General features: G+C 39.6%; 1 pseudogene; it reads right to left on the bottom strand.

Moving 5' to 3' along the window:
- Window positions 1-1,407: 1,407 nt before the first annotated feature.
- Window positions 1,408-3,360, bottom strand: LOC137943033 (L-type lectin-domain containing receptor kinase SIT2-like; annotated as a pseudogene).
- Between the last annotated feature and the right edge of the window lie 6,018 nt (window positions 3,361-9,378).

Here is a 9,378-nt window from a genome sequence, read left to right as displayed (position 1 = left end):
GGAGAAGGCCCACGCATCCAAGAGATGTTGAAGATGGGCTCAAGGCCCATAGACCAAGGAGAAAGCTCATAGGCCCACATAGTGATGACAGGATGGTATATAAAGAGTCATCTCATAGAGATGATATTAATGTAATTAGGTTAAGTTCTAGGTGCATAATTGTAATATTATAGTTTCATTAATCTATAAATTGAGCTTTAAGGGAGGGGTTAGGACATAAGTCTATAACTTCTTCTTCCTTCTATTTTCTCCGTTGGGTGTCTCTCTCTTTTGCTAAATGAGCTAAGTCCATGGAGTTTTGAAAATCAACAAAAACCAATAATCTTTTTCCTTGTAAGCTAAAGATATAAATTCTAGCTTGAGGGAGAGTATTGAAGAGCAGACATGTAAAAGAGTCTTACATGATTCTCACAGAAAGAAGTCTCATGGAGCAATAATTAATATGGCAGAATCTTACACGAGTCTCATGGGAGAAAGTCACAATAGCATCTCAATTAAGAGGAGTTTTAGTTATTTTAGTCTTCTATTTTTGTTCAGTTATTTAATTATTCTAGAACTTATCTTTAAGAGTTAGACTTTTGGTGTGATTGGGACATGGGTAGTTTGATTGTAATTTGATTGTAATTTGATTATACTTATTTCCTCTATTACAAATAAAATATCATTATACTAAGTTATGAACCAGGTTAATGAATTATTTATCTTCTTAAAAAATTTAATAGGGGAGAAAGGGGATCTCCAACTTTTTAGTTGTTGGTTTTTTTTTGAAAGCAATAGTTTGTGTGTGCTCGTGTGTGTGTGTTTCTTGAGGGGAAGGGGTATTCTCATCTATTATTATTATTATTATTATTTAATAGCACCTCAGATGAAAAAGTGAAATTCTACCTCCATTTATTTTTTGTTTTTTCTGATGAAATAAATTCTACCCCAGACATGCAGTGTCACTAACATGTTTTTGTTGTCTTACTTATTTCACTTTCAACGCAACGTTCTAAGTGCACTAAAATGCCAATACTACACAATCAGCTTGATGAACTAAAATGGCTGACACAACTAAATAAGACCTAAACTCATCTAGCTATGAAATAATATGAATGACACAACAAATATGAAATCAACCCAATGTGATCCAAATATAAACTGATTGTCAGAATCTTGCCATATTTCACCAAAGTCTGAATTGCTTTTGTCTTGCAAGATTCAGATTCAGCTAAGATAATAGTGATCATACTGTTGGAGCGTATCTACCTTAGAACTTAAAAATTTCAGTGAAAATTAATACTTTCTGTCGAACTAATTTGTCAATCTAATTCCATCGTTCCATTCAAAGACTTGAAAGAACTACAAAGTTAACAAGAAATCAAGCCAAAACGTTCCTATGTTACACTTGCATGATAGAATCACGAATCAGATATCTACAGAGAGGAGAGAAGCCGTGTCTTTGGAAGAATATGATACGTGTGGATTATCTAGACTATCACTCTGTAAAGACACAACGCTCATACTAATTTCGTTCGACCATTGATCTGACATATCGATATTACCATTTAAATACTCCATCACCTGTATCATGGTTGGCCTAAACTCCGGTGAAGGATGTGAACAGAGCAGGCCGAGCTTCAACACCAGCTCCATTTCCTCAGTAACATAATTAGACTCCAATCTAGGGTCTGCGGCCTCCAATATAGAGCCTCTCCTTTGACATTCAGATACCCAGTCCACCAATACGAGCTCCTGCGATGGCGATGCATCTGATATTATGGGTCTCCTACCGCACGCGACCTCCAGCATGAAAGCCCCAAACGCGAAGACGTCTGTGCTTGTGGTAGCCTTCCCTGTTCTTGAGAGCTCTGGTGCAATATAACCGAGGGTTCCAGCCAGGCTGGTAGTTCGAGGATCCGTTCCATGATTGTACCATCTTGCTAGGCCAAAATCACCTAATCGTCCATTGAAATCTTCGTCTAAAAGAACATTACTGGCCTTGATATCTCTGTGTAGGATAAGTTGGATCCAATCCTCGTGCAAGTACTGAAGCCCGGCAGCCACCTGTTTGATTACTCGGATTCTCCTCGACCATTCGATTGTGTAGTTATAGTCATAGAGGAACCTGTCTAGACTTCCTTTAGGCATGTAGTCGTAAACAAGGAGGAGCTCCCCTTTCCGGCGACAGTACCCGAGAAGCCTGACCAGCCTGATTCGGCCGATGGTTGCAATCTCTGAAACAAACTCCCTCAACCCTTGCTGCGAATCATGTGAGATTCTCTTGACTGCAACCTCGATCTTGGAAGCGGGCAATGTTCCTCTGTATACTCTTCCGAATCCACCTAGCCCGAGGATTTGCTTCTTTCGGAAGCCCTTCGTGGCAGTGTAAAGATCTCTGTAGGGGAAGCGATGGGGCCCATACTGGGTCTCCCAGTCTTCGAGTACTTCTGCAGATTTCATCTTCCTCCTGACAACGCAGATGCTTAACAAGATCATCAACGACAAAAAAACTGCAATTACAGGCAACCAAATAATCAAAAGCTTAGATTTCTTTTTCTGTCCTCTGCTTGGAAGAGGAGGAAGACGTGAAATATCGAGTGCTGGAGCCTGTCCATTCATCTTAAAGCTCCACCCCAAAATGTAGTGAGATGTTAACAAGGAACCAGTCGATGATGAGAAACCCACGTACATATGCTCTAAAATGATATGCGACAGATCGATGGGCAAAGATAAAAGTGGCAGCCGGGGCCTTGGTAATCCCATAGGAGCCAGAGTCACATTCAAATACCTCTCCGTGCCGTTGTACTCTACCCAGACTTGCATGGGTTCTCCGCTTCGCAGACTAAGGTTGTAAAGACCACCATTACTGGTGAAATAAGCTGCAGGAGCAGATTGATTTGATCTTAATCCATTGATGTCAATTCCCAGATGGTTATCATCGATATCGCCAAATTCAGAGTTTAGAATGGTATCAAGCTCGACTGCAACCATATGGTTTGATGGGTCGCCGTTGTTGGTTCCATTGAACAGTCCTAGATATTGGCTGGGCAGAGCTCGAGGGAATTCATTCGAAGGAGAGATGACAAAAGCAATTCCATGCCCACTCACCTCGGGAAATTCATGAATGATTGAAAATATGAAAGTGGTGGAGAAGGAGAAAGCATTACCATTGGGAGAGTTCTTGAAGCGGAAGGGAGACAAGCAGAATGCGTGGCCCTTCTCTTGCTCCGTGGTGTTGGTGAGCCTGAGGAGGCCATCAGGGGTCACTACTGCGAGGCCATCCAGCATCAAGCTAGCGCCACTGAATCCGTTGTGGATGAAATCAGAGGATACGGGCGCCACAAAGAGGACTACGAAGATGAGACTGTTACGGAGCATTTTTGGAGACAAATTCAAGTCATCTCAACAAGTAATCTTTCAAATATTTGATCTTGATGGAAGTGTTCTCGCTAACCCCAATTCATTGATTAGTCAAATAAGGTAGGAGGACTTGGAAATGCAGAGTCGTCTTGGTTTGATTGTTGAATTTAGATTTTTCCTTGAGCCTGACATGTTGCCATCTTTGACCAATACTTGTACCACACCATTTTTCAACCAAGAACGAAATCGTCCTGATTTCATTTTTCCACGGTAGGAATGGTTGGGCTATTTCTTGTACTTCTTTTCTTCCGTGGGGTTACTAAGTCAAGTAATTGAGATGGTCACTTCAAGCATAACGCATTTATTTTAGTGCTTTTAAGAAGAATGGTCATCTATCCAAAGGCATTATTTTCTATCATTATATCTTATATTCACTTTTTCTTTGTAATCCTGTTTACTTTTGTGCATGTTGTCTTTCTCAACTGTGCAAATTGCATTCTCATATGCAATATAGTATGTCTCTGACTTTTCTTTGGGCTTTGGATTCTTTCCTCATTGCTTTTTAGAATTGGATTATATTTTTAATAATTCCTTTTGTTTCTTTGAGTGTTTCATATTTTATTTAGTTTATTGAATTGGCTATAGCCCGAAGGTTTAAAACAAATCTTTGAGCACAAGTTTAGAAACACAACCACATCACTAGATTCTCATAAAGAAATTTCATAACATTATATAGTCACTATAAGTAAATTGATTTTTTTGGGTAAAATTTTTCATCAAGAAAAGTTCAATTTTCAACAAGAAAGGCATTCTTGGTGAAAATTTTTGCTTAGAATTTTACTGGAAATAACACGCCAAAAAAGGATATTGTCAATGAAAAACAAAATTTGCAACAATAAAATATTTCTCGATGAAATTAATTATTTTTAAATTATTTCTCGATGGATTGATTTATCTGGAAAATTTATTATTGGAAAATGGCAAGGACAATGGGTTCAAAATGATGTGATTCGAAGAGACGCCACCCCACAACAAGTCAAATCCGGAGACAAGATGAGTCCATAACCTCAAGTGGATCAATTTGAGTTCGCAAAGAGGAGGAGAACGAAAGAAGGCACATCTTCATCCACCGACTGACTCTTAGTACTTGAGGATAATGTGGTTGATGTTAGGGTTACCCAGGTAGTGATTCTTGCTACGCAACAATAGTTGAAGATAAGGTAGGGTTACCCAGGTAGTGATTCTTGCTACGCAACAATAGTTGAAGATAAGGTAGCTTGAACTTCAATGGACTCAATAGAGCATTGAGAGTCTACGAGAGACTGTTGTCAGCCGCCCCTCATCTCCAGCCTAGATACCCCTCTTTCTAGTCTTTAGGACCACCCTACTTTTTTACTCCCTTGTACTTATGCATGTTTTTATACTTGTATTCTTTTGCTTGAAACATTGCACATTCTGTAAAGCATTGACTATATATATGAAATGGCCTTGAGCCGCTCTTTTGTTTGTACTTGTGTGCATTTCTTGAATATAGTTTTGAGTATGACAAAAACGGGGAGAAAAAGATGGGAACTTGGACCTAGAATCCTTAGGCACCCTAAAAATTTCAAATTGACACTTAAAAGGACTTAAACATACTATGCAAAGTTTAAGGGGGAGCATATGTTGAAATTGAATAATTAACTCAGCTCTTTACCTTAGGGACCATGTATGATTTTATTTTTCCAAGTTAGGTTTGTCATAAAAGAAAAAGGGATATTGTTGATCTTAGGTTGACTCCCTTATTGATTTTTATGATAACAAAAGTTAATAGAACTAACAATATTTAAACCTGAGCATTTTCGATACTAAACACTTTCACGAATCAATGTAACTCAAGGTCAAAAGCTTCAAAACGATCAAGCCTAACTTAAGACCTCAAGCATAATTGAAGGACGTCTCTTGAAGAAGCACCCATAAGGAAGAAGAGAATGAGAAGACTAGAGTTCTAATGTAATAGTCAAATGTCTAAACTCAGTTACAATGTTAATGAGTATTCTAAACTCCCTTATTTAAGTACAATTGTGAAATTGGAGCTTTAGGTCATAAATTGTGTTGGAAGACAGGGCCCAAGCCCACACGACGAAAGAAGGTTCACATATCCAAGTGTATTAAAAGATAGGCCCAAGCCCATAAGACCAAAGAAGACCCATGCATCTAAGAGATATAGAAGACGGGCTCAAGGCCTACATATCAAGGAGAAGGCCCATAGGCGCACATACAAGATGGCATGATGGTAAATAAAGGGTCATCTCATAGAGATGACATTAATGTAATTAAGTTAAAGTTTCAGAGTTAAAACCCTAAACTCTAAACCCTAAGTTCAGGGGTATTATTGTAATACAGTAGGTTCATAAATCTATAAATAGAGCTTAAGGGGGAGGGTTAGGGAGAATCAAGTCCATAACCCTTCTTCCTCCAGTTTTCTCCCAATGGGTTTCTCTCCCTTTTTCTCTATGAACTAAATTCATTTGGTCCTGAAAATCAACATGGTATCAGAGCTTTGATTTTCAGGACACGGAGTATGGTTTTTCAAGATTCAGAAACATATTATTTTTCTTTTCTCATGTTGTTGTTTTTATTAGTTGGTGAAATTCGTGGTTTATTTTAATGGTACTATTTTATTTCTTCCGTTTATTTGTCTGCTAGAGTATGATGAGATCGAGTTTAATTTTTTTCTCTCATTAATTTGCTGCTGGTATTGTTTGCTTCCCACCTCGATAAACTGCCTTACCCTCTAGTGAGTTCATATTGCACCAACGTTTATGCTATCCTCAAGTTGTTTAACAAGCAAAGATAAGCCTCTACTGGTCCAGAGTCAACCCAATTGCTCAGCCTCTGCAGTGTCGGGGGTTGACAGCGCCGTCATGAAGGAAAAATATTCACTTTGATCCCATGGATCCCTTCTCAAAGGAAGGACTTTAGAACCCTCGTCATCTCCTCATTGTTTTACGAATGGAGTTGGATATTTAGAAGTTCATGCATGGTTTCCGTAGGAGGACGATGACGTCGAATTATGCAAGGAGTTGCCATTTCTGGACGGTTTCCGCCAAGAGTTCGTCGGCGCCGAAAAAATGATTGCTTCTGTCGAAAGTTTCCTCCCGAAGAGAAGGTTTTTTGTCATTCTCTGTTCGGCGCGCAGGGAGGAAGACGACCGCTCTGTCCGGACGTTGCCGGATTAGGAAACCCAAATCCAGCTCCGTTGCTGGGTAGGCCATCATCCCTAGTCGGAAAGTTCCTCAGTTGCTTCTCCGGGATTTATCTCTGCTTTGTCTGGAAAGATGTCATTGCCGAAGAAGCTGGGGAAGAAGATGATACTTGCTAGTGCCTACCGAGCCCAACCCGGACCGGGCTGAGAGCAACCCATCAAACCACTGTTCTATTCCTTACCGAGTCAACTCTGATTGACCCGGACCTGGTCAACCTGACTCGGGCCACTTTTTTTCTACCTCGGTATACATGCCAAAAGTTTTATACATATTTCGACACGACTCGATAATTTTTTCTCTGGCTGGATTATTATTTTTGAAGAATTGACAGAGTATTCCTTGGTCATAATATTATTTAGTATATATATGTGCATTGGATTATTTCAAGGGTCATTTTACAAGGATTATTTTGGTTCGTGTTAAATGGGTCGAAGCTCATTTAGCTACTGTTATTGTGTCTCTTTTGATGAGACATTATTATTAAATATGAGGTAGCCTCATACTATTATTTATTTGTTCCAGTAAAAATTAATTGTGGTTGGGAGTCTATGATAGAGGAAATTTATCCCTGTAAAAAATATAAAAAATATTTGTAATTGGAAGTCTATGACGGAGGAACTCTATCCCTGTCAAAAATATCAAAAATATTTGTGGTTAGAAGTCCATGACAGAAGAATTTATTATTATATTTCCTCCCCCCATTAATAACAGTTGAATTTAGGATCCCTTTTCCATGATCAAGAACAAGAAAAAGAAGAAAGAAAAACGAGAAAAGGGGAGGAAAGCTCTCGGTAGAGAAGAGAAAAAATAAAAAAGAAAAGAGTGAGCTGCGTCTAGTAAGGAAAGGGAGAGAGAGAACCAACTCAGGATTGAATGTGTGACTTGATTAATTCCAAATTACTACTCTAATTATAGTAGAAGAGGAGGTAGAATCCTTATACAGCTTGCCATTAATTCCTAATTACATTCCAACTCTAACTCTTCAATATAAGTAAGTCTATTTAAACTAGAACTCCAAGAAGACTAATTGGAGTAGAACTAGGAGTCCTTTATTACCCACGAGATTATAAGGGATAAGCCAGCTCGTGGCCTTATCCTTGTGGGCCCCTCATGATCCTCTAGTGCACCTTGATAAGAGTACCCGCTCGTGAGATCTTTGTGGGTCCCACTTGATCTTCGAGTCTTCTAAATCTATTCAGCTTGTGCTTCTTGATTCCTTAACTCATGCTTGCTTTGGGAGAGGACTCTTCTTGGTGTCCCAAGTCCTCTAGGATTCTTCTTGATGACCTACGTCCTTATGGTGGGTCCCACCAGCTCGAGCACCATGGTGGGTCCCACGTTGTAACAATAACATATATTACTCTACCACTTGAGAGTCGTTGTCCTATGGAGGGACACGGTGGTGGAGGTGGACACTTCAGAGCAATGTCTTAGTGGCTAGGAGTAATTTACTCTCACTGATATTATACCAGCTGGGCTTAATGAACGAGAGCACCATCGCGAGGGGGAGTGTTGGAAGATGAAGGCATATTATACAAAAAAATATTTTATACATCATTTGCAGCAAGTTGGGAGTTCATGCTGTTCCCTCATGCCCAGCTTGAGGGGGAGTGTTAGAAGACAGGGCCCAAGCCCAGACATCCAAAGAAAGCTCACATATCCAAGTGTATTAGAAGATGGGCCCAAGCCCATATGACTAAGGAAGACCCATGAATCTAAGAGATATAGAAGACGGGCTTAAAGCTCACATATCAAGGAGAATGCCCATAGGGGCACATACAAGATGGCAGGATGGTAACTAAAGGGTCATCTCATAGAGATGACATTGATGTAATTAAGTTAAAGTTTCAGAGTTAAAACCCGAAGTTCAGGGGTATTATTGTAATACAGTAGGTTCATAAATCTATAAATAGAGCTGAAGGGGGAGGGTTATGGAGAATCAAGTCCATAACCCTTATTCCTCCAGTTTTCTCCCATTGGGTTTCTCTCCCTTTTTCTCCATAAGCTAAATTCATTTAGTCCTGTAGTTGATTTATCTCATGGAGAAAAAAGGAAAAAAACTCATTGGGAAAAAAAAGGAGGAAGAAGGGTCATGGAATTGATTATTTCTAACCCTCCCCCTGAAGCTCTATTTATAGATTTGTGAAACTACAATATTACAAAAATGACCCTGAACTTAGGGATTAGGGTTTTAACCCTAAAACTTTCACTTAATCACATCACTGCCATTTCTATGAAATGACCCTTTATTTACCATCTTGCCATCAATGTATGTGGGCCTATGGGCCTTCTCCTTGATCTATGGGCCTTGAGCCCGTCTTCTATATCTCTTGGATCCATGGGTCTTCCTTGGTTTTATGGGCTTATGCCCATCTTCTAATACACTTGGATATGTGAGCCTTCCTTGATCGTGTGGGCTTGGGCCCTATCTTCCAACACTCCCCCTAAAGCTGGGGGTGAGAGAATAGCATGAACTTCCAACTTGTTGCAAATGATGTATAAAATCTTTCTTGTATAATATGCCTTCATCTTCCAACACTCCCCCTCACGCTGGTGCTCTCGTTCATGAGGCCCAACTGGTATAATATCAGTGAGAGTAAATCACTTCTAGCCCCTCAGACATTTCTCTGAAGTGTCTACCTCGACCACCGTGTCCCTCCACAAGACAATGACTCTTAACTGTAGAGTAATATATGATATTAATGGGGGGAAGTAACATAAATATAATAATAAGTTCCTTCGTCATTGACTTCCAACCACAAAACAATTGATACTTTTTTCAGGGATG

The sequence above is a fragment of the Aristolochia californica genome, unplaced genomic scaffold (assembly GCF_029961685.1).
Source record: "Aristolochia californica isolate CCGP_79_NKW_82.1479 unplaced genomic scaffold, dmAriCali1.0.hap1 SCAF_10, whole genome shotgun sequence".
Lineage (NCBI taxonomy): Eukaryota > Viridiplantae > Streptophyta > Magnoliopsida > Piperales > Aristolochiaceae > Aristolochia > Aristolochia californica.
The sequence above is the reverse complement of the archived record's forward strand: the minus strand, read 5'-3'. Positions and strand labels throughout refer to the sequence as shown.